At 44.4% G+C, this 26,370-nt stretch overlaps 1 long non-coding RNA gene and 1 pseudogene across 1 annotated transcript in view; one reads left to right on the forward strand and one right to left on the reverse strand.

Moving 5' to 3' along the window:
- LOC149453569 (uncharacterized) overlaps positions 1-26,370 on the reverse strand; it is a 198,814-nt gene that overhangs the window by 11,141 nt on the left and 161,303 nt on the right. The gene's annotated exons all lie outside the window — the stretch shown is intronic.
- LOC149453570 (ras GTPase-activating-like protein IQGAP2) lies at positions 221-1,962 on the forward strand (annotated as a pseudogene).

A 26,370-nucleotide genomic window follows, 5' to 3' on the forward strand; every position in this document is an offset into this window, starting at 1 on the left:
TTTTACAACTATGGAGAATGAGGTTATGTCATCCCTTGTAGAAATACGCTCAATTGTTGGGAGCAACCACGCTGGAAAGCTTTCCAAGAAGTTGCTCCGAAGCAAAAGATTATCAGTTAGTTCCAGTCTAAAGGATTCCCATTCCTTGGACTCCTCCTTGGATATCCTTTCTCCCCAAGAGGTATTGATAAATTACCTAGAAGGTGAAGTTTCCACTAAAATGAATGCCATCCAAACACTAAAAGAGGAGTTGAATACCTTGGACAAGAAAATATCAATTCTTGTGAATGGGAAACGGACACTAGAAAGCCTTGTGTCCCGATTTCCAAAACTAAAGCTGGACAACAGAATGGACATTGAAGATGCGATGTCCATTGACAGACAACGCATGCTTGAACTGAGCAGGAAGACACAGAGGTTGGAACCCTATCAGTACCTCTTCTATCATCTACAGACCCAACCAAAGTACCTGTTCAAGCTCATCTGTCGAATGTCAGTACATGACTATACCATTCTTGAAGAAAGGCTTCTTCCCGGACTCTACAATCATGCCTCAACTCCAAGAGAGGAATATCATTTTGTCAAGTTTTTGGGAAATGCTATTCAGTATGAGTTTGAGAAAAAATGTACTCATATCAAGGATATAGTGGAAGGAAAATTAATTAGCATTGAGACTGCCTTCAGCTTTTACAGGCAGGCTGCAAAATGTGATGTCCTCCACAACAAGCTCACTAAAGTGATAGATAGGATATTTCACTTAAATCACAGATTATTGGAAAGACCTTCTCTCACTCCTTACATGGCAGACCTAGTCTTAAATGCAATATTCTCAGATGTGCACAGTATACCTTATGGAATAAGGTATGTGACAAGAGTCCTAAGACAAGCCCTGCATAAAAAGTTCCCCCAGGCAAGTGCAGATGAAGTCTTTGAGACTCTTAGCCTTTTCATGTACCAGTATTTCCAGCCAGCTATAGCAGCTCCAGATGACTTTGGAATAATGAAATTTAAGATGTCAACAGAATCAGGGCAAAAAGAGAACTTCATGATCGTGGCTGTGCTTGTCGGCCACACATTAATTAATAGCCATTTCCCCAAGGAAAATGCTGGAGCTTCAATCAAGAATGACTATATAATCAAAAACCATCCACGTTTCAGGAGCATGTTTGAGGAGGTTTTTAATGTTCCAGAACCAGAGGAAGAATTTGGCTTCAATGAATATTCTGACATGATTTCCCTAAAGAATCCAGTGATAGAGCTTCATGCAATGGACATTGTAAGCACACATAAGCTGCTTTCAAAATATGAAAAAGTGGTCATCCCAAACCAACAAGACAGTCTTTATCAAATTTTCAAGGATCTTGGACCAGTTCCTAAGGTTAAAGATCTTCTTTTTTATGAGAATGCAGCTGCTGCTAACAGAGGTGGAGACTTGACAGCAACTAAAGTCTGCCTCTCCTTAGGCAGCAAATATATTCCACAAAAAGAGAAAAATTTGACAAACCCAAAGGCTTTACAGGATGCTGGGCTTTCAAAAGCAATGGACTCCCAAGATATCCTGAACAATACTGACATGGATGTCACAAAGGAAAATGAATTTCAGCTGCAGCAACAAGCTGAAATAACGAAGCTCAGCCAAGCAGTGGATGCCCTTAACGTCAGCTTCAAATATTACCAGGACAAGGTAAACCAATATCAAAGGTTCTGGAACAGTTGCCTAGAAAACCTAGTGGGCCAAATGTCATCCAATATTGACATGAACAAAAAGATGCAGAAGGAGACGGAGAAGCAAGATGACATTAAGATTTTGGGGCTGAAGGAAGAGAGGAAAGAAAAGGAGAATAAGCAAACTAGGAAGAAGAGGACCTGGCTTCATAAATTGTTCAGCCCTAAGTCACCCACTAGCATCAAAAAGGTCAAATATACTGCAGAAAAACTGCACTACAAAGGTGTCATTGTTGACACAACAGGTAAGGAGACCAAAGAGCTGGAGAGACAACCGCTGACAATAGAATTTGCAGATGACCACCAAATTAAAGTCAGCATCGGCAAAAAGTTTGTTCTCCTTCCCATTGCTGACATCCTAAACCTCCATTACAGCAGAACACCAATCATGGAGTTATTCTGCTATCGGGTTGATGTCAGCATGTTGTTGTTTTTAGTGTACAGCAAGCTTTATGTCAGAACAACACATAACGCACTGTATCAAGAAATAACACCATAGGTTGTTGATTCAGGGAGCATTCGATGGCCCTAGGGCGGGTTCAGCAAGACGCTGATTGCAATCTACCACTCGACTGCGGGCAGCCGACAGATAGATCGTTATCTCTGCCCTGCTTCCCCCAGCCGCTGCTGCTCTCATGTTTACTGCAGAGCGGAGAGCGAGCATAGTGATGGATGGAGGGCGGAGCTCCCTCAGTAACCTTTCAAATTAACCAGCAGGTGATTGGTTGCTAGGCGGGCCTAGAGAGAGAGGGGGAGAGAGAGAGAGGGAAGAGAAAAGAGGGGGAGAGAGAGAGAGAGGGGGGGGGGGGGGGAGAACAGAGGGGGAGAGAGAGGGGGGAGATGTGCTGTGTGGGGAAGAGGAGATCTCCTAAAGTGGAGTTCCACTCAAAAGTGGAAGCTCCACTTATTTGCCTCCTCCTTCCCCCTCCACTGTCATATTTGGCACCATTTGGAGGGGAGGGAGGAGCGGATACCTGTTTGTGACAGGTACCCGCTCCCACTTCCGGCTCAGTTTGCCACAGCGAAGTGAGCCGGAAGTTCGGCCCCCTCCTCCCTCTTAGTCTCCTGGCAACTTTCACAGATCCCAGAAGACTGCCGGAGCAATTAGTACGCGACTTGCGCTTGCGCAGTGGCCACCAGGCTGTGAAGCTGTCATAGTTTGGTGCCCACAGTTTAGATGCTGGCGCCATGGAGGACAGAAGGAGAGAAGGGACTGCGTGTGTGAGAACGTGGCTGGACTCTGGGACAGGTAAGGGTGTGTTTATTAAAAGTCAGCAGCTGCAGTTTTTGTAGGCTGTTGACTTTTAATAATCACAAAAATGTCTGGAACTCCGCTTTAAGGGCTCTGCCAACAGGGACCCAGTCCTCAACTCTCACTGTCTTCCGCCATGCTGACTCCTGTACCCTGCCGGTACCGATCACTCACTGTGTTTATTTAGAGAAACCTGCCTTCATGGTGGGTCACAGTGGGACTTTAATTCCGCTTTAACAAGCCATGCTACCTAATGTCATTGACCATATTTGGTCAATGACTTCACTCGGAGATACCCGCTGGATTGTTTACTACATGAAACAAGCCAGCGGGAGGGGAAGTCACTCATTTAGTGGCAGTAGTGATACCACCACCAACTGATACAAAGTTTGGCTACAGAAATAAGAAATAACACCATAGGTTGTCGATCCAGGGAGCATCCGATCGTCTTAGGACAGGGTTCGGCAAGCTGACAATTGTAATCTACCGACAGCTGGATTGTGAACACAGCTCTGCTTCTCCCCAGCCTCAGCCACTCTCTTGTCCACTACAGAGCGGAGAGTGGGAGGCAGCATAGTGCTGGATGGAGGTCAGAGTTCCTTAGTTAACCTTTCGAATTAAGCAACAGGTGATTGGTTGCTAGGTGGTACCACCACTAACTGATGCAAATTTGCAAAGGTCCCAATTGAAAGAGGAGACCGGGACCTTTCCCTGAGTACTGGACATGTGTGCTGGGAGCTCGCAGGGCACGCGCTCTCAGCACATATGTTCTTTTTTAATAGAACGCAAATGTGCGGGCGCTCGGCGTCTACAAAACAGGTTAAGCTACAAAACACTGAAGTGTGAATGCAGCCTCAGGCTCCTGCACACAATACCTGCAGGTCTGTGCTTACTATAAGGTTAGGCACCAAAGAAATGTCTCTATGAGTATGACACTCCTCCTATACCAACATTATTGCGCCAATATAACAGAGAGTGGATATAATTAATAGGTGCTGCTATTAATAAAAAACTGTAAATAATAATAAGTTGTGATAAACAAAATAACCACAAATAATAGCGCAATCCTAAATTGAATCAATAAATTAATTTGCACAAATATATATAACCACCACCAAATATGTGCAAATTAATAGTGCAATAACATAAATAAGGGATCTCAATATAGTCCATTCAAAAAAGTCCATATATCAATGATCCTCAATCAATGAAGTACTGAGATCCTCCTTCATCAAATGTGATATTCAGTGCTCAGAACACCCCATCAAAATGCACACTCACCATGTGCTAGTAATTAACCAGCATATTAGTATATATTCACCAAAAAGACTCCAAAAGAAGATCCTCATGTGTTGGTAATCAATCAGCATATCAATATATATCCGGTATTCCACCAAACAAACTCCAAAGGAAGATCCTCTCATATCCAAATTAGCACATGTGGGTAAAGAAAGAACTCGCCAGTGTAATATTATCCAACAAATTTATTGTAAAAAAAACCCCCTTAAAATCACACTCACAATAAGTAAGAAAAAAGCATTTGATACATCAGGGCACAGAGCCCTGTATCCAGTGTCTCACCTGCCTGCCTGCACTCAAAATGGTGGTAGTACGATCACGTGATCCGGACACGTGCGTCGGAGTGCGTGGTGACGTCACCGCTAGCCACACCCTCTGTGCTTATACCAGTGTTTCTCAACTCCAGTCCTCATGGACCCCCAACAGGTCATGTTTTCAGGATTTCCCTCAGATGAAACAGCTGTGGTAATTACTAAGGCAGTGAAACTGATCAAATCACCTGTGCAAAATAATGGAAATCCTGAAAACATGACCTGTTGGGGGTCCATGAGGACTGGAGATGAGAAACACTGGCTTATACCAACGTACGGGCGTTCAGTTGCAGAGCTGTAGGCAGTGTAAATGGACTATGAGCGAACTGATCAGCATGTTCGCAGTCTTTTCAAACCACAAGTCGAACTGCCTTTGTGGATCATTAATTCATTAATTCACAGATCTCTGCCCACTGCACAGCCACACCATTTAAAAAATTTGGCAGCAGGTACACGGAGAAGAACCCACAGCTGCTGTCACAGAGAAGGGGGCTTTGGTACAGGTTCAATAGGTGCATGCAGGGGTGGACTGACAACTCATGGGGACCCCAGGCAATAAGGGATCATGGGGACCCTGTGTCCTTGCCCAAACTCAAAAAAGCCTATGAAAAAGGTACCAGGGGCATCTCATGGGGCCCCCTACTGACCCCGGGCCCTCGGGCAGTGCCCAAGTTTCCAAATGTTCAGTCCGCCCCTGGGTGCATGTTACGTGTTACACCCATGTTTAGGGTGTAAAATGTAACATGCTACTAAAGGTGAATTTAGCCTTTAAAACCATTGACACTGTGTGGCCCCCACTGCCTGCGGTTTTTCTTTTTTTCAAATTATAAACAAGCTGGCCAGCAAAATATTTGGTGAATGACTTCAGCCAATATCACTGACTGGTCTGGACATCCCAGTAGGAGGGGATTGTTGGCGCAGGTCGTCACGTTTATATTGGCGAGTCGTCGTTCATTGCGATTGATATTGGATCTACTTCGCTGGACAACGTAACTGATGCTGGATTTACACCGTGGGACATATTCATTGACCATCGGTGTGCGATGTCGTGTTTGTGTTGGCGAGTCGGCCGGGCATTGCTCATTGTGACTGACACTAGATTTAAATTAAATCGCTGGACAGTGTAATTGATGATGGATTTACACTGTGGGGCATGTTTTTTAATGGCAGAGTGAATAGTTGTGCTTCTATCAGAGGGTAGTAGGGTGTTGTTCATTGTGATTACATCGCTGGATGATGGTGATGAATTAACACTGTGGGACTTTTTTTCTTTTCATACATTGTCAACAGTGTTTGTGTGTTTATTTACAGTGTATTTTCGGTGGGAATGAGTAACCAGACAAGATATCTGGGGACCTGCTATCCTTATGGCCCCTTTCACATGAGCAGACTAATCAGGCCTGGTTGTCTGTATTTCAAGCGGATCAGATCGGACGATCCATTGCTCTTTATTGAGCGGTGGGTGTAAGCGGACATGTGTCCGTTTACACCCTCCTGCATCCGGTTCGATCCTACCCACTAAAAAGAGACGGATGGGGATCCATTCCCCATCTGTCTGACGGATTGGATCAGATGACGGGTGGAAATGGACAGGTGGTCCGTTTACATCCAACAGCCCATAGAGGACAGCAGGCTGTGTTCATGTCTGCTCTGCATAAGCGGAGCGGACATGGATCTGTCACCTGCTTCCTCAGCGGGGATCAGCGGACAGATCCCCTCGCTGAGAGAGCAGATGCGCTGATGGGTTCCACCAAGTGTGAAAGGGGCCTAAGAGGAATTCCAGGTTCTGATAACTACAGTATGAGCCTCCTGCGCTACTAGATGAACAATGCTACCGAATTGGGAGGGCTGCTAGCACCCATCCATATATCAAATGGATACTAGAGTAGACAAATATATATATATATATATATTGGTGCAGCGCTTAACCTAAATGTTACCTACTAATAAATAAATACAATAATCATTATTTTTATGTGACTATTAGTGTACACTGAATAATAGTCCCTTATCGTGAAGTGAACTGATCCACTCAGGGATCTAAAGTGAAAACAAAGAAGTGACTAAACATGGTACCATAACAAAAAACAGTGAAAACAAAAAGTCCAAATGGGACTGTACTGATGTGAATAAAAAACAAATAGTATACAAAGAATCCCTGAAATTGGGACCAATAGCTCACAAAATAGTGATCACAATGGCTCAATAATGCCCAATAAGGAAAAGAACCAAGTGACAATAAGTGAATCCCTAAATGAGGGATCAAATTCCACAAAAGTGACAAGTGCTGTGTTATAACATCAAGAGAAAAAAAATATACCAAAATTATATGAACATATAAAAATAATGTTATGAAAAACATCAACACCACTTAAATTTAAATAATATTATGCAATAAGTCCAAAAGAAAAATAAAAAAGAATATACAAAAAAAGTATATAAAATATATTAAAAAATTCAAAGTTGCGTGAAGTGGATGTGCATAAGAACCAATGGGAAATAATCCATAAGCGGCTGAATTGCCCCCTCACCTCCTTGAAGCGACCCAAACGGGCCAAAACGCTTGATATCCCCTTCACTGCTATGCGTAATAAGCAGCAGGGTCACCTCCAGAGATGTTTAAATGAGATACAGCCAACTCACATTAAGATTAAGAAGGTAGAGATAGAAGACATCTTCCATAGTGGAAATCAGTTTAATATACTTTTAAGAACATATATAGCCAATTGCCCACTCAATTTGCATTAAAATAGAACAAGCTGTAAAACCACATGCTATGGGTGTACTTGCATGGGTTTTTAGGTGTAGCAAGATGGCATCCACGCCAAAAATACGTCACCACGTTCCTACGCGTTATGTCCCGTTATCACGAGACTTCCTCAGGGTAACGTCATTGGTGACATGCGGCTTTATATAGGGAAACTGGATGTCAATCACAGTTCAGAGGCGGACCTGCCTTTTGCTCCTACCTCTCAGGAAATCTCCTGCAGCCATTACCAGGGAAAATGTAATATTATTGATGATACTTATATTTCTACGCTTTTATTTATGTAACTGATCAATATATATTAAACCGGAGCATGTGAAATAACACTTTTAAACTGTAGGTAACCCTACGGTGGCCATTTTATTGGGGTCCTGTATAGAAGATAATCTATGAGATGCTCCTACCTCTCAGGAACCTCCAATAGCTATACAAATCGGGGGACTATTAATATCTGAAACCTACACTTTTATTAAATCTAAAAATATAAGTTAAAACAGGGCATGTATATCTGCACTAATGCAGTTCTAAACCTTTATTAACAGCAATCAAAAGTTGAACAACGTAATATAAATGCATATATGGAATGTACTAAAAATATATAAGGAAGTGATGACTATTTAATATGGCGATCTATACCTATTTAAAATCATTTTTGTTGATATCTATAAAAACTAATGCCATAAATACTACATAGGATAAAAAACTATACATTTTACAGAAGAAAAGAGAAAAAACTGCTAATTACTATTTAATCTTATTGTTGTATATGGCCCCAACCTAATGTCACAAAAAGATATATGATACGCTAAAAAGTGCGTTTTGGAGTGACTATTTATGGTGTATCAATGCGTTATAAAGTGCGTTTTGGGATGTCACCTAAAAAGAATGATTATTGTATTCATTTATTAGTAGGTAACATTTAGGTTGAGCGCTGCACCAGGTTTTGATAAGTCCACTCCCTAAAGACTCCCCCCCCCCCCCACATCCACCAGGCTAGGGATGTGGTGATGAGGCCCTTGTCCCTATGAAGCAGGCAAGATACCCTTACCAAGTTGAGGGCACGTGGCGTGGCCTGGCATGGTTCAGGAAGTAGGGGGGTGCATGCTTCCTGCTTCTCTATTTCCTGACCAGTCAAGCTGAATGGCTAGATAAGGATTTGGTATAGATTTTGGAGGGACCCCATGCAACCATAAAGAATTACATTTATCAGCAATTCTTTTTTTCTGCATGTCACTTTTGCTGGACTACATCTTACAAGTGTGCCGCTTCATGGGCAGATTTACAGTATTCCCCAACATGTTATCTGAAGATATTTACCTGTGAGACAGGTAAGTCCAGATTTATTATTTTAATTGGCATTTTAGTCTTACCATGGTGATTCCAGAATTTATTTGTACAACAAACACAATTCTCATTTGTACAGTATAGTACATGACACAGGATCTATAGTTTTAACCCTGTGTTATGCTGCCACCTTCAGGAGATGGGATGCTAAAACAAGAAAGCAGTAAGGATGGCGCAGAATAACTCCTCCAGCTCTTAGCATGCCTCAGTTTTTCGCTATTATCCTTAAAAGGAACTTTGCCCTAAAAAAAAAAAATACTGTAGCTGCTGACTTTTAATAAACATAACAGGGATCCAGCGCTGTCCTCACCAAGGCCAGTTCTTTGCCGGTCTTAGGGTTCTGCGGCATGGCCATCTTGGATGTGGGAAGCCGGCGCTGACTTTCTGGTGCTTTACAGCTGGCTTCCCACTGTCCATGCACAAGTAGTGTTGCACTTTCCCAATAGGTACCCACTCAAAAAAAAAAAAAAAAAAAAAAATATATATATATATATATATATATATCATCCATGGAGTCTGCCAGGTTTGTCATTGTAACTTTCATGTGGGGGACTTTCCAGGCCTTGTAGCCTTTTTTTCTAAGTATTGCCATGCCTTGGACCTGTCTACTGTATCAAGGGTCTTCTCAATGCACACTTACTTATTACTAGTAAACAAGGATTCTTGCTTTCCATATATTGCAATACATATTCAAGCTGGCCAAATGCATCAAAGTGATCCCTCTTTAGCCATCTGCTACTCTACTGTGCAAAATGCCAACAGGTCAGTCAACATCCATCAGACTGTGCAGATCCTATTGAGATCCGGGATGATCCTCAAATTCTAGAAATAGAACTCAGAGCTGGATCCTTTCATTGCTCTGAATATCTGAGCCTGATTCTAATCCTTGTCCTGTGCAAAGTTTTTCCTTCCCCTAGAAATGCTCCAAACTTTTCACTCCCATGTTCAGACTCTGAAGTCTAGGACCAACCGACCCTGATTTTGCATGAGCGTTAAGGATTTAATGGGGTCCTTCTTGGGGAAGTCCCATATCCCCATCTTCACACCAGACTGTTGCTGCTTACCATTCTGCAGCATGGGACATGAATGTGTAATACCTGGTTTATCCCATTCGCTGTCAGGCAGGACCAGGCTTGCCCTGATGTTCAACGCTAGATGCAAAAAATGTCCTTCCTCCCAATGCTTTGGTTGGTGCTGTTGACGAATGTCAGCTTTTTCGGCTCAGCAAAAGTTCTAGGCACCCTTTTAGTATGAAGGACTTGGTCATTGCCAAAAATAATGTACTAGTAGGTGTAGTAGAGTAATAGAAATCCAACAGACCCAACAGTCATGACATGCATGCCGCTGATTCTGTGTCATTGAATCACTAATTGAAAGGGGCATGTTCAAAATAATAGCAGTGTGGAGTTCTATTAGTGAGGTCATTCATTCTATGAAAAACAGGTGGCAATTATTGCCCTTATTTAAGGAAGGAAGGCAGCAAATGTTGTACATGCTGGTTACAGTGCATTTCTCTCTGAAATTCTGAGGAAAATGGGTCGTTCCAGACATTGTTCAGAAGAACAGCGTACCTTCATTAAAAGGTTGATTGGAGAGGGGAAAACATATAAAGAAGTGCAGAAAATGATAGGCTGCTCAGCTAAAATGATCGCAAATGCTTTAAAATGGCAACCAAATCCTGAAAGACGTGGAAGAAAGCGAAAAACTACCATTCGAATGGATAGAAGAATAGCCAAAATGGCACGGACTCAGCCAACAATCAGCTCCAGGAAGATGAAAGAAGGTGTAAAGTTCCCTGTGAGGACTGCTACAATTAGAAGACGCCTATGTGAAGCCAAGCTATCTGCAAGAAGCCCCCGCAAAGTCCCACTGTTGGAAAAAAGACATGTGCTGAAGAGGTTACAATTTGCCAAAGAGCACATTGACTGGCCTAAAGAGAAATGGCGCAACATTTTGTGGACTGATGAAAGTAAGATTGTTCTTTTTGGGTCTAGTGGCCGGAGACAGTTTGTCAGACGACCCCCAAACACTGAATTCAAGCCACAGTACACTGTGAAGACAGTGAAGCATGGTGGTGCAAGCATCATGATATGGGGATGTTTCTCATACTACGGTGTTGGGCCTATTTATCGCATACCAGGGATCATGGATCAGTTTGAATACATCAGAATACTTGAAGAGGTCATGCTGCCTTATGCTGAAGAGGAAATGCCCTTGAAATGGGTGTTCCGACAAGACAACGACCCCAAACACACCAGTAAACGTGCAACATCTTGGTTCCAGACCAACAAGATGGACGTTATGGAGTGGCCAGCCCAATCCCCGGATCCTAATCCAATAGAAAACTTGTGGGGTGACATCAAAAATGCCATTTCTGAGGCAAAACCAAGAAATAGAGAAGAACTGTGGAATGTCGTCCAATCATCCTGGGCTGGAATACCTGATCACAGGGGCCAGAAGTTGGGTGACTCCATGCAACACAGATGTACAGCAGTTCTCAGAAACAGTGCGACTACAACCAAATATTCATTAAGTCATTCAAAGGAAAGCAAAATCTTCAAACATTTTTCAGTTTATATAGTGAATGTTTGAGTTTGTAAAGAAGAATACAAACACTGATATTTTTTTGAACAGTCTAATATTCACTTTTCTTCAATTTTTTTTAGAGGAACAACACAAATTTGATCTATTTTTCTTCATGTTTTGATGCACATGCTGGATCGAAATGGGGCTCAGGTAAGTATAAGGGGGGCTGGGGAGCTGCATTCAGAAGGTTTTTTTACCTTAATGCACTGAAGGCATTAAAGTAAAAAAACGTTCTGCCATTAGAACAGATTTAAACTGAACTCTGCATTAGTTCTTCGCTGTATGGTCTTCAGCCTTCCTGTGCAGAGCGATAAGGGGGTACCTATGGTCCTCCTGTATGGGGCCCAGAGCTTGCAATTCAACAGGGGTCCGTCGGCAGAGTGGGACCTTTTACTTCCATGTACTGCTGACTGCTCTCCTGGTCTGCAGCAATTAAAAAAACTTCCTGGGCCCCTGGCGGAGTAATCCTTGTGCTACAGTACCCGACAACTGAATTAAAATTTGTGCCTGTTTGTGCCTGTATCAATGTTATTGCTGTGAACTGCAGTTGGATGTTGCAGTTGCAGAACCTGCTCCAATTTTTAAGTTTGTGAGAGTAGCATTGAGTTTATTCTTGCAACACTCTTTATCAACTCCCCCACTGAATCTACCAACATTTATTAAAATACCAATAAAAACATGAAACGTACATCTTTGTGTTTTAGTGTTAATATACGCAATTGGAAAGTATCTTAGCTCAGTGATTTTCAGCTTAGATTAAGTACAGTATGTTTACTTTTTTATAATTCAATGTTTACCAAACACACCCTGCGGTGTGTTAATATATCTCAAGCATAGTTCAAAAACTTGCGGCACTTCAGAATACCAGTAATCCATCCATGTCATTAAGCCAATTTGGGTCACCTCTACCTAAGACTGAAAAGGCTCACCCAAAAGAGGTGACTCCACAATGGGAAAGGTCAAATGCTGAAGGTATCTCAAGTAGCCTTTGAACACAGCCGTCTACTATCTGATCCAAACGCCCTGACACCCTTCCTCCAAACAAATACACCAAAAAGTAAAATATACCCCAGGATTTGGTTAATAATTGCATTTACCAGCCTAGTAAAAAAATAAGTCCCATCACTGTGACAATGGGAGCAACATAAGTCTCAAATTTCTGTGTCATTGAGAGAAAAATAACCCCCATAATTGTTATCAGTGGGATTAATTTCAGTGGAATAAAATAAACAATGAAATGTCCATGAAATAAAATGAGCCCCATCCTTGGTATTAATGGAATAAAATGAGCCCCATCCTTGGTATTAATGGAATAAAATGAGCCCCATCCTTGGTATTAATGGAATAAAATGAGCCCCATCCTTGGTATTAATGGAATAATGAAGCCCCATCCTTGGTATTAATGGAATAAAATTAGCCCCATCCTTGGTATTAATGGAATAAAATGAGCCCTATCCTTGGTATTAATGGAATAAAATGAGCCCCATCCTTGGTATTAATGGAATAAAATGAGCCCCATCCTTGGTATTAATGGAATAAAATGAGCCCCATCCTTGGTATTAATGGAATAAAATGAGCCCCATCCTTGGTATTAATGGAAAAATGAAGCCCCATCCTTGGTGTTAATGGAATAAAATGAGCCCCATACTTGGTATTAATGGAATAAAATGAGCCCCATCCTTGGTACTAATGAAATAATGAAGCCCCATCCTTGGTATTAATGGAATAAAATGAGCCCCATCCTTGGTATTAATGAAATAAAATGAGCCCCATCCTTGGTATTAATGAAATAAAATGAGCCCCATCCTTGGTATTAATGGAATAAAATGAGCCCCATCCTTGGTATTAATGGAATAAAATGAGCCCCATCCTTGGTATTAATGGAATAAAATGAGCCCCATCCTTGGTATTAATGGAATAAAATGAGCCCCATCCTTGGTATTAATGGAATAAAATGAGCCCCATCCTTGGTATTAATGGAATGAAATGAGCCCCATCCTTGGTATTAATGAAATAAAATGAGCCCCATCCTTGGTATTAATGGAATAAAATGAGCCCCACCCTTGGTATTAATGAAATAATGAAGCCCCATCCTTGGTATTAATGGAACAAAATGAGCCCCATCCTTGGTATTAATGGAATGAAATAAGCCCCATCATTGGTGTTAGAGAAATAAAATGAGCCCCATCCTTGGTATTAATGGATAAAATGAGCCCCATCCTTGGTATTAATGGAATATAATAAATTTGCCATCATTGGCGCTAATGGAATAAAATGAGTCCCATCCTTGGCGTTAATGGAATAAAATGAGTCCCATCCTTGGCGTTAATGGAATAAAATGAGTCCCATCCTTGGTGTTAGCAGAATAAAATGAGTCCCATCCTTGGTGTTAGCAGAATAAAATAAGTCCTGTCATTGGTAATAATGGAACAAAATAAGCCCATTTTGGGTGGCAGTGGGAGCAAGATAAGTCCCATTGTTGATGCCAGTGAGCTAAAATAAACTCTATATTGTTGAAGTTATTTGGATAACAAAAACCCATATCTGGCATCAGAGGGATAGAAGCCCCATTGTTGGTGTCACTGGAATAAATTAGAAGAGAAAAGAGCTAGAGCCTCAAGGACTGCGAGGGGAGAGGTAAGTAATACCACCTGTTCATTCCCCCATGAACATGTAACCCTTGTAACGCATCAGGGCCCCATTGCATGAGTTTTTTTTTTCATTCTGGAGTTGGGATTTAATGATTGGTGTCAGCAGGATAAAATTAGCCCCATCAGTGTCAAGGAAATAAAATAAGTCACAATAAATAACACCAATCTTTGGTGTCACTGGGATAAAATAAGCAGAATTATTCATGTCAGAAGGGTAAAGTCATTGGTGTCAGTGAAATAAAATAATCAGAACCATTGGTGTCAGAGACATAAAACAAGCCTGGTTATCGCTATCAGTAGAATAGGATAAGGGTCAAATTGTTGTCAGGGGGAAGAAATAAGCCCCAGACTGTTCATACCAGTGGGATAAAAAGCAATATCATTGGGTGTCAATGGAATAAAATAAACACCAATGTAGTGACAACGGGTGTAAAATAAGCCTTAGCACTGGTGTCAGTGGGATAGCATAAACTCTAAGTTGTTGCTGTCAGTGGATCAAAATAAGCCCCATCTTGGTGCCACTCAGAGGAAACTAAGTTCCATTGTTAGTGTTGGTGTCAGTGGCCCTTGATTTCCTGCCCTGACACCTCGGAATGACCCCTATTGATTATACACCTGGAGTGCTCTCCAGGCAAGCCATTACTTTTCCACATTATCCCCAACTCAATTTTTTAATAAAAGAACATTATCAGATTTGAAATCCTTGTGATCTGGTAAAGGCCCACTTGGACACGCTCTCCCAATACCCGACTCTGTGTTGTCTACATCAGAGGAAGAGCTACATCTCCATTTAACCGCTTGCCGCCCTGCCACTGTGTTTATACGTGTGCAGGGCGGCAGTGGAGCGCAAAACCACGTTTAAAAACGGGTTCCGCGTTCCCGACACTTTCGCCGGCAGGGGGCGCGCGCGCGCTCCCGCCGACCCGCGGGTGATACTATTTGATCCAGGAGGGATCAATCATTAGATTTCAGCCAGTGATTTCTGGCTGAAATCATATGATCGGTCCCTGTCCTATCCTGTCCTGTGTTGATATTTACACAGGGCAGGATATGATGTCATTCTTCTCTGCCTGGACACATTCCGTTCCAGACAGAGAAGAAGACATCCAAAAAGTGAGTACACAAGCACTACACTACAGTTAGAACACTCTAGGACACATTTAACCCCCTGATCGCCCCCCCCCCCTCCAGTTAACCCTTCACTGCCCTGTCACCAGTGTTACTGATCAGTGAAGCGATTTTTACTGATCAGTGTCGCTGGCGACTTCCGATAGAGTTAGCGCCCCTCCCAGATAGCGCCAGATTGCCCGCCAGTACACCAGTAATCCCGTTTAACCCCTTGATCGCCCCCCCCCCCTCCAGTTAACCCCTTCACTGCCCTGTCACCAGTGTCACTGATCAGTGAACCAATTTTTACTGATCACTGTATCAGTGTCACTGGCGACTTCCGATAGTGTTAGCGCCCCTCCCAGATAGCGCCAGTTTGCCCGCTAGTGCACCAGAAATCCCATTTAACCCCTTGATCGTCCCCCTCCCCCCCCCAGTTAACCCCTTCACTGCCCTGTCACCAGTGTCATTGATTACAGTGAACAGATTTTTACTGATCACTGTATTAGTGTCACTGGTGACTTCCGATAGTGTTAGCGCCCCTCCTAGATAGCGCCAGTTTGCCCGCTAATGCACGGGATTTTTTTTACCAAAAACATGTAGCAGAATACATTTTGGCTTAAATTTATGACTAACTTTGAGTTTACGATATATTTTTTATAGCTGAAAGTAGAAAATATTGTTTTTTTTCAAAATTTTTGTGGTTTTTTTGTTTATAGCGCAAAAAATAAAAAGCGCACAGGTGATCAAATACCACCAAAAGAAAGCTCTGTTTGTGGGAAAAAAAGGACGTAAATTTTGTTTGGGTACAGCATTGCATGACCGCGCAATTATCATTTGAATTAGTGCAGCGCCAAACAGCAAAAAAAGGCCTGGTCATTAAGGGGGGTAAATCCTCTGGGGCTCAAGTGGTTAATAAAAAAACAAAAAAAAAACAAACAAAATCAAGCGCAAATCAACACCTCAAACAATGCCTTAAATATAGAGTAAAAATCAATAAACATATGAGATTTTCAAATTAATTAAAGTGACTAGAGATGAGCGAATCGAACATGACGAAGTGGAATTCGTTTCGAAGATTGGGAAAAATTCGATTCGCGACGAATCCGAAAATTAGCTAACTTCGGATGCACGAATCGAATTTTCCCAAAAATGGCGGCGACATGTGTGGCGACGGAGCGGGGATCTCTGGGAAGGCGCGCAGACAAGGCGCGCTGACCCATAATGCATTCATTCATGACATGTGATCGCATTAGCCAATCAGCAGCCAGCCAGCCAGCACTGTGTAATGGTGGAGCTATAAATCGCGGCCATCTTAGAATTCTCCATTAGCCTCCGGTCATTCAAGAGAGACAGACCTGTCTGTATTAAGGGACAGAGTTACAGTTGTGACCAAAATTATTCAACCCCCAATGCTGTAAAGGGGTTTAGGGACTATAGTGTACATTTGGAATTGTATTCAGAATCAAATCCTACAAGGACGTTGTAACTACCCAAATGCAACTAAAATGACATCAATTGTTTATGTAATACAGTAGTAAATGGTTCTTATGTGGTTTCTTCATTGCCACAATTATTCAACCCCTTAAAGACTACCACTCTGAAGAACAGAGGTTCATACAGGTGCTTTCCATCAGGTATTGAAAACACCTGTGGATGTCACCGAGCAGCAATCAAGCATAATAAGCACCAATTAGGCAGCTTTAAAATGACTGTGATACTCAGCTCCTTCTAGACATTTACTGGTGTGGTTACAAACATGGTGAAGGCAAGAGAATGGTCCAGGAAGACAAGAGAAGAGGTGATTTCTCTTCACAGGAAGGGCAATGGCTATAAGAAGATTGCAAAGATGTTAAACATACCAAGAGACACCTTAGGAAGCATCATTCGCAAATTCAAGGCAAAGGGCACTGTTGAAACGCTACCTGGTCGTGGCAGAAAGAAGATGCTGACTTCGACTGCTGTGCGCTACCTGAAGCGTAGAGTGGAGAGAAGTCCCCGTGTGACTGCTGAGGAACTGAGAAAAGATTTGTCAGATGTGGGTACAGAAGTTTCAGCCCAGACAATAAGACGCACACTGCGTAATGAAGGCCTCCGTGCCAGAACTCCCAGGCGTACCCCCTTGCTGTCTCCAAAGAATAAGAAGAGTCGACTGCAGTATGCCAAAAGCCATGTGGACAAACCACAAAAGTTGTGGGATAGTGTTCTGTGGACTGATGAAACAAAATTAGAACTGTTTGGGCCCATGGATCAACGCTATGTTTGGAGGAGGAAGAACAAGGCCTATGATGAAAAGAACACCTTGCCTACTGTGAAGCATGGTGGAGGGTCAATCATGCTTTGGGGCTGTTTTGCTTCTGCAGGTACAGGGAAGCTTCAGCGTGTGCAAGGTACCATGAATTCTCTTCAGTACCAGGAGATATTGGATGGAAACGTGATGCAGTCCGTCACACACCTGAGGCTTGGGAGACGTTGGACCTTTCAACAGGACAATGATCCCAAGCATACCTCCAAGTCCACTAGAGCATGGTTGCAGAGGAAAGGCTGGAACATTTTGGAGTGGCCATCGCAGTCACCAGACTTAAATCCGATTGAGAACCTCTGGTGGGACTTAAAGAAAGCAGTTGCAGTGCGCAAGCCTAAGAATGTGACTGAACTGGAGGCCTTTGCCCATGAAGAATGGGCGAAGATACCCGTAGATCGCTGCAAGACACTTGTGTCAAGCTATGCTTCACGTTTAAAAGCTGTTATAACTGTAAAAGGATGCTGTACTAAGTACTAAGATTGAATGTCACTTGGGGGTTGAATAAAACTGATAATGCTGTGAGCACAGAAAAGACATTTGTGGTTATTTCATTATAACTGTTATGTTATATTTGTCTGACCTACAAGTGCCTCTTTAATGTAAATGTAAGCAAGATGACTGAATGATCAAAAGCAATGTCAAACTGGCCAAAACACTCAATTTCAGTGGGGGTTGAATAATTTTGGTCACAACTGTAGGGCCACAGAGACTTTAGGGCCACAGAATCGTTACTCGGGGACACAGAATCGTTACTCAGGGACACAGAATCGTTACTCAGGGACACAGAATCGTTACTCAGGGCCACAGCTATCAAAGAATCGAAAATTTAAAGTGACATACACCCTTTTTTGTTTTGGTGGCTGTCGTGCACAGTTGGTGCTGCAGTTTGCCGATTGTGCAAAATAAACTGACTTTCTGCTTCACAACCACTATTGTACGTTCAAAGAGTTAGATCCATTTACACGCCGGGTGGCGGTAATATTTTTTGGGTGATTAGTGCATTCCAGTGACATAAACGTACAGTTTCCAGCCAACGGCAAGCTGCAATTGACCGATTGTGCAAAATAAACTGACTTTCTGCTTCACAACCACTATTGTACGTTCAAAGAGTTAAATCCGGTTTTATTTTTGGGGTGCTTATTGAATTAAAGAGTATGTTAGACAACACGCAGAGGAGTGGCAGAGGAGGCAATGTTTCAGGAGCGAGCAGACGTGGCAGCAGAGGAAGGGGTCGAGGCAGCACTAGTCGCAGCCAGAGGCCAGTGCTCCCGGTGTCATCCAGCGGTCGTGTCTCCACCGACAACCCTGCCGTCATCGATTGGTTGACTCGGTCGTCTTCCTCTTCCCAGGTCACCTCTGACACCTACAGCCAACGGTCGGTGGGTACGTCAGACACAACCGTTAGTTGGCATGGCCCGGGAGCAAGCCCACTGAAATCACGTGTCCTCTACCTGCCCCTGTCCTTTGGTGTTCCCTCACCAAGCGAAGTATCGCATGCTGTGGGCTCAGCCCCACTGTACAGTGAGGAAGAGCTAACAGAGGGCGATCAGGAACGGGGGGAGACATCCGCCTCTTCAGCAGCCAGGCGAAGAAGTACTGGCGAGGAGAGTGGCTCGGTAGCCGGTCTAGAGACAGGTCTGTCTCCTGACCCACACGCAGCCGAGGGGGCTAGTAGTGACGCGGAGACCCTAATTGATGATGATGAGGCTGATCGCACTTGGCAGCCTCGTCGTCATCAGGCTATTGCTTCCGCATCATCAGGAGAAGAGGGTGCCAGCTTGCCAGCGAGCAAAACAGTCGGTGGGTTGCCCAGGAGGCAGCAGGGTCGCAGCAGTGTCAGTGGAGGCAAACGGCCACGGAGTAGAGCACCAGCTCCACTGCAGCCTACCACCACGGCCAGTAGTGGTGCCGGTGTGCACGGAGGAAGTAGCAGTCAGCCAGTGAGGAGTAGCGGGGGCAAAGTTTTTTACTCGGCGGTGTGGCAATTTTTCGTCAAGCCGCCCGAGGAAGTAAACGTAGCCGTATGTCGACTATGTGGCCAGAAAGTCAAGCGTGGCCAGGGGGCCCATGTTGGGACTACAGCGTTGCGTCAGCATATGCAGCGTCGCCATTCGGTGGCCTGGGAAAACCGTGATAAAGATACGGCGGTTCTGCCTGCCCCAGCCCCCGCTCCATCACCCGCTCCGTTACTTGCTCCGTCACCCGACGTCAATCGCCCTCTATCAGCCAGTCAAGGCTCCAACACCTCTGCTGAGGGGAGTTGTCGCTCGTTGGCATCTTCCGCTCGTTCAAATGCTCCTTCTCCTGCTACTCCTCTTCACGGATTCCGTCAGCAGTCTTTCTTGGAATCCGTTTCCAAGAGACAACAGTTTGCGAGCACGCACCCGACGGTGCAGAAGCTGAACGTCCTCCTGTCCAAGTCGCTGGTGCTGCAGTCCCTCCCTTTCCAAGTGGTGGACTCAGCACCTTTCCGAGAAATGATGGCTTGTGCCGAGCCGCGGTGGAGAGTGCCAAGCCGGCATTTCTTCGCCAAAAAGGCAGTGCCAGCCCTGCATTCACATGTAGAAGAGATGGTGGGCCAGTCTTTGAGCATGTCGGTCTCTGCCAAAGTGCACGGCAGCGCCGACGTGTGGAGCTGTAACTACGGTCAGGGACAGTACATGTCATTTACGGCCCACTGGGTGAACGTGGTGCCGTCACAGCCGCACCAGCAACTTGGAAGGGTCACGCCGCTTTTGCCTCCACGTTTGCACGTCCTTGGTCCAGCAAAGATGTCCGCCTCTACCACCTCTTCTTCCGCCGTGTGCTCAGCCGCCACCCCCGTGCCAAGTCCCATTACCCGACCGGCATATCACATGTGCAGGGCGCAACGGTGTCACGCTGTGCTGCACCTGGTATGCCTTGGCGAACGTAGTCACACAGGGGAGGAACTTCTGAGTGTAATGAACAGAGAAATCGACAGATGGCTGTCTCCGCGCAAACTGAAAATCGGAACCATGTTGACCGACAACGGAAAGAACATGGTGTCTGCTCTGCGTCAAGGAAGGTTGTGCCATGCGCCATGCATGGCTCACGTGTTCAATCTGGTTGTCAAGCGGTTCCTAAAATCCACCATCCCACTGCAAGACATCCTTAAAATGTCACGTAAACTTTGCATGCATTTCAGCCATTCCTACACCGCAAAGCACACCCTCCTTGAACTGCAGCGGCAGAACGGAATTGCACAGCATCGCCTGATCTGCGACGTTGCAACAAGGTGGAATTCAACCCTACATATGTTAAACCGCCTTTACGAACAGCGAAAGGCCATCACCGATTTCCTGATGTTACAAGCGGATAAAGGTACTCCCCTGTGTAACTTAGATGTCAGCCATTGGCAGCTCATGCGTGACACCTGCCGCTTGCTCAGGCCCTTTGAGGAGGCCACGCTATTCGTGAGTCGGCAGGACTATGGGATGAACGACGTCATTCCTCTGTTGCACGTCCTGGAACAAATGCTGTTAACATTGGCTGGTCAGGGTGCGGTAGACGTGGCGCACAGATCTCAACGCCACATGACCCCTGTGGGGGCAGGACAGGAAGAAGAGGAGGAGGTAGAGGAGGACATTGGTGCTCAGGAATTATTGAGTGAAATGGGTGGTTTTTCCACTCAGCGGACAGGAGTGGAGGAGCAGGAGCATCTGGTAGAGGAGGAGGAGGAGACAGAGGACCCAGACGCACCGTGGCAGTATGCTGTGGAGATGGAGGCAGGGAGTCCCTCGCATTCCTTAGCACAAATGGCCCATAGCATGCTCGGTTGCTTGCGTAGCGACAGCCGAATAATAACCATCAGACAGAGGGATTACTTTTGGCTGTCCACCTTGTTGCACCCTCGCTACCGTACAAAAATGGTGGCCTTTTTCACACCTGCTGAGAGGGAGGCCAAAATAAAGTACTATAAAAACCACCTATGTAGTCAGTTGGTCTCTGCCTTTCTGCGCCAACGTCCATCCTCAGACACTGTGGGCCCTGTGCGCTCGCGTTCCGCTGCCATGGCAGCAGGGGAGGGGTGGGGTGGTAGGAGCAGTGGCAGCTCCACCAGCAGCGGCTGCCTCAGTCTGCAGTCGATGATGAGTAGCTTTCTTCACCAGCGCAGTGAGGAAACTACTAACCAGCCGCAGCAGCAGCAGCATCAGGTGGACCTGGAGCAGGACCTCAAACAACAGGCTTGGGCCTACTTGGACAGCACCCTGCCAACCGAGGTAGACAATCCCCTTGACTACTGGGCAACGAAACTTGACCTTTGGCCCCAACTAGCTGAATTTGCCCTTGAAAGGCTGTCATGCCCGGCCAGTAGCGTGGCATCGGAGCGCGTGTTTAGTGCGGCAGGAGGTATTGTAACTCCGCGGAGGACACGACTGTCCACCCAAAGTGTTGAGAGACTCACGTTTGTGAAAATGAATCAGGCGTGGATTAGTCTGGATTTCAAACCACCAGTTCCTGACACAACTGACTAAATCCGCCATGAATCATGCCCCAAACATGTTATTTTTAACATAGGCCTCTGTATGGCCTTCAATTTAAGCTGCTTACGCTTCGCCACTCTGCCATGGGCCCCTGTACCGCCTCCTCTTGCTGCTGCCAGGTCCAGAGTGTGTCATGGGTCCCTGTACGGCCTCCCATTGCTGCTGACTTCATCGCCAGACTCTGCCATGTGCCACTTTCAGGTCTCCTTACACTGTTGGTGGGTTCCATTTTGTGATAGGGTGCTGTATGGCCTTCCATTGCTGCTGCCTCCACCGCCACCCTGCGCCATGTGCCTCTGTCGTCTGCTCACGCTGCTGACGGCTTCCGCTTTTTAACCGAGGCCTGTGTTTGGCTTCCGAATACTGCTGCATCCACCGCCACCCTGCGCCATGTGTCTCTGTCGTCTGCTCACGCTGCTGACGGCTTCCGCTTTTTAACCTAGGCCTGTGTATGGCTTCCGAATACTGCTGCCTCCACCGCCACCCTGCGCCATGTGCCTCTGTCGTCTGCTCACGCTGCTGCCAGGTCCATACTGATTCATGGCCCCCTGTACCGGCTCCTCATGAACGTGGTTCAGCGGGTTTGCATCACTTAACGTCAAATCGTTGACAAACGCTGGGACGTTCAGTGTTGTGCGCATTAAGCCAGACACCAAAGGGCAGCACAGACCTGTTATTACTCGCTCAAGCATGGCTGAACAAAACCAGTCTCTACCACAAATTGGACCCAGACCTGCCCAGGGTCTCGTAAGTAGATTGCACGGAGGAGTAGAGTTCGTTATTGGAATTAACTGTGAGGGACTTTTAAACCTAGGCCTGTGTATGGCCTTCAATTGAAGCTGCTTCTGCTCCGCCACTCTGCCATTGGACTCTTGATAGTCGTCTCCCCACGCTGCTGCTGGGGGGACTTTTTAACATAGGCCTCTGTATGGCCTTCAATTTTAGCTGCTTACGCTCCGCCACTCTGCCATGGGCCCCTGTACCGCCTCCTCATGCTGCTGCCAGGCCCGTAATCTGCCATGGGCCCCAGTACCGACTCCTCATGCTGCTGCCAGGCCCGTAATCTGTCATGGGCCCCTGTACCGCCTCCTCATGCTGCTGCCAGGTCCAGAGTGTGTCATGGGTCCCTGTACGGCCTCCCATTGCTGCTGTCTCCATCGCCACACTCTGCCATGTGCCACTTTCAGGTCTCCTCACACTGCTGGTGGGTTCCATTTTGTCATAGGGTGCTGTATGGCCTCCCATTGCTGCTACCTCCACCGCCACACTGTGGCTCCACACTCTGGTTTTGGCCCCGTGACTGCCCAAATGAGTGAAGTGTGCGGTGATTCTAAGATCGACGGCACTCATCTGCATGTCATACTGACTGACAGTATTATTTCTCTTCCCCAGCAGACTCCAAGGGCATTTAAATTAAAGGTACAGTGTTCTGCACTAATATAAAGGCTCTCTGAAGCCTAGAAACACCCTTTTTATAAGTTAAATTCGCAGCGAATATATTCGACTCGAATCAAATTTATTCCGCGAATTTGGCGAATCAGCCGAATCGAATTTTTGAATAATTCGCTCATCTCTAAAAGTGACCTTTCAAAAAAAAATTCCTTTTTAAAAAAATATCATTCATATTACAGTGTCCAAATAAAAGAAAAAGTCCTTTCTCCCCAATCAATTGTGAAAAAACAAATATCCAAGCAAAATGATGCTTCCACCAATCACCAGTGAAAAACCAACATCAACCGCACTCACCAGATGATGGTGAGTATTGCGCCTATTATGATGTTATGGACTCCTAGACCCCCTTTATAAGCTTTCAGGGCTCCTTCCCACCATATAGGATATAAGGTATTTTCTCCCACTCGCTCCTACCTTCTCCTCTCACCAAACTCCACAGCAGTGCAAGGGAAAAAATATATAAAAGTGTAATACTGCTAGTAAAAAATGCAATATTGGTAAAAATTGCCAGACCACTCACATTTGTGAAGATGAATAAAAACATCTATTTTATTGCCTCCATTGCCCCAAATGAGTTCCACTACTTCCACATCTCATACCAGAGACCTCACAGCCTGCTTGTAGCAAGGGATGACAGGATACAGCTCCAAAGATGGTCGCTTGGAACACACCGCTTGGCGTGCGTTCCACTCACCGGAAGTGACGCAGGACGTCAGGGCAGCAGACCGGAAGTGTGTCGACACGTTTTGCCCCACCCACAGGGCGTTCTCAAGACACACACCTCCAGTCTCAGGCCGCTTAAATAGCAATAAAAGGTCCCTCCCCTTCTCTTCCACAGGTCAATAAAGACAAATATGTAAACTACTAGCTGTCATCCCTTGCTCATACCCTGTGAGATTCCTTCAAAGCAGTGTTTCTCAACTCCAGTTCTCATGGACCCCCAACAGGTCATGTTTTCAGGATTTCCATTATTTTGCACAGGTGATTTGATCAGTTTCACTGCCTTAGTAATTACCACAGCTGTTTCATCTGAGGGAAATCCTGAAAACATGACCTGTTGGGAGTCCATGAGGACTGGAGTTGAGAAACACTGCTTCAAAGAGATATCAAATTGAATAGCTCAGATCTCTATCTACTCGTTAGTTCAACCCCACAAAACTTTATTATAAACTTGAACTAACCATGCCCAAACTCATAAGGAGACCCGAGACATGCAAATGAACTTAAAAACATATCACAAAAAATGATTACATATGTAAAGAGGAAAATCAAAATTAAAAAAGAAATAAAATGTAAATATATAATATACATTATAGTATGGATGTGTAAATATACATATTGAGGAAACAAATACCACAAAAGATAAAAACATAAAAAAAAAAAAAAAAATTTAAGAGAATATAAAAATAAAATTAAACATAAAACTAAAATAAAGAAAAAATAAAATAAAATAAGAAAATAAAATTAAAAATAAAATAAAAAAATAAAAATGTAAAATTAAATCAAAATCAGTATAAATAAATATTGTTCCCTCTATATATATACCCACCCAAAACAATTAAATTTCACTCAGATAAAGCTACCAGTTAGATAAATAACAATTAATGTCAATCTCTGCGTTTAACCCTTTAGGGATCAAAGTCCCCATCTGGTAGATCCATTTTGTTTAATTTTGAGAAATACTTTTAACCATATCACCCCCTCTCCATGGGGCATCCATCCTATCTATCCCACAGAATTTTAAAGATGTAGGATCCCTATTATGATAAACCCTAAAATATTTACATCTCCATTTAATATCTAAAAGGGAACAGGGAAAGGGATATAGATGCCAATTTGACCCACAAACAAGTGCAGAGGATGTACCTCTTCTCTCTGATACTCCTCAATCTGCTCCATAGTTTAAGGACCGGTTCACACTATTGCAGTGTGGGAAACCGCATGTGATTCGGACAGGAATCGCACTGTATTCCTGTTCAAATCACATGCCATTCTTTGCAGTCTTTCCCGCAGGAAAGGTGCATACCTTTTTTTTTTGCACTGAAATCAGGACTCATGGGTGTTCACAACTATGTGATCTGACTCACCCGAACCTGCAAACCTTTTTGGGGTGTCGTTCACTTAATATGTTGCTAAACCCCGGACCCTGCATTCACTATACCTGGTCTCCCACAGTACACTGAACATGGAAATGCAATAATTTTAGTAAAAATAAACTGCTAAATACGTTTACTCAACAGCATTTAGAGCGGTCTTGTGACTTCTATCAGCATCCAGCTGAGCACTGGTAATCTTGTAGTAGGAGTTTACATTCTCCTCTCACTGTCTTATGAGGCTACATGACTGATAGCCAGGGGCTACAACAATGACCTTTGACCCTCTGTCTGCACAGTGCTGATTGGCCTTGTGCCGATCACATGCACCCTCCCAAAAACAAAAACTCTCTAGCAATGCTCTGTGGAGCATGTGCAGAGCGTCTCCTAGGGCTTTGTACTATCAGAAGATGTTTTGGGGGTAGTGGGAGAAGGGGAGGATGAGAGAAGACAGGATCAAAGAGACTTTTTAAACAATGTGGAGGATTAACCCCTTAAGTTCCACAGTGAGTATAACCAGCATACTTTACTGCATATACAGACTGATTTTACTGTTGTGGGTTTAGTAACACTTTAACACAGACACCTGCAGTGGTTCGCATAAACGGAGTGTGACTCTGATGTGGTGCGGGAAATTAAAATAATTCCCTGCAAATCCCGCACCACATCAGTGTGAACCAGCACTAAAATAACTATATTATTGGTGTCATTAGGAAAAAAAAGCTCCATCACTGGTGTCACTGGAGTAAAATAGGGCCTATATCAGTGTCAAAGGTTCAAAATACGTCTCAGATTGCTGGTGCCAGAAGGATAAAACAAACCCCATCATTGGTGTCAACTGGATAAAATAATTAGAAATATAAATTTCTATCACAACCCCATTTGTGATGTCCGGCTACATAAAGAAAACTAGTGGAGCCACCACATCTATGGACTGGCAAGCTGCAATATATTACATTTCTCTTCACTTTAT

This window comes from Staurois parvus, unplaced genomic scaffold (assembly GCF_062004578.1).
Source record: "Staurois parvus isolate SC_StPar_1 unplaced genomic scaffold, SC_StPar_1.0 ptg000448l, whole genome shotgun sequence".
Lineage (NCBI taxonomy): Eukaryota > Metazoa > Chordata > Amphibia > Anura > Ranidae > Staurois > Staurois parvus.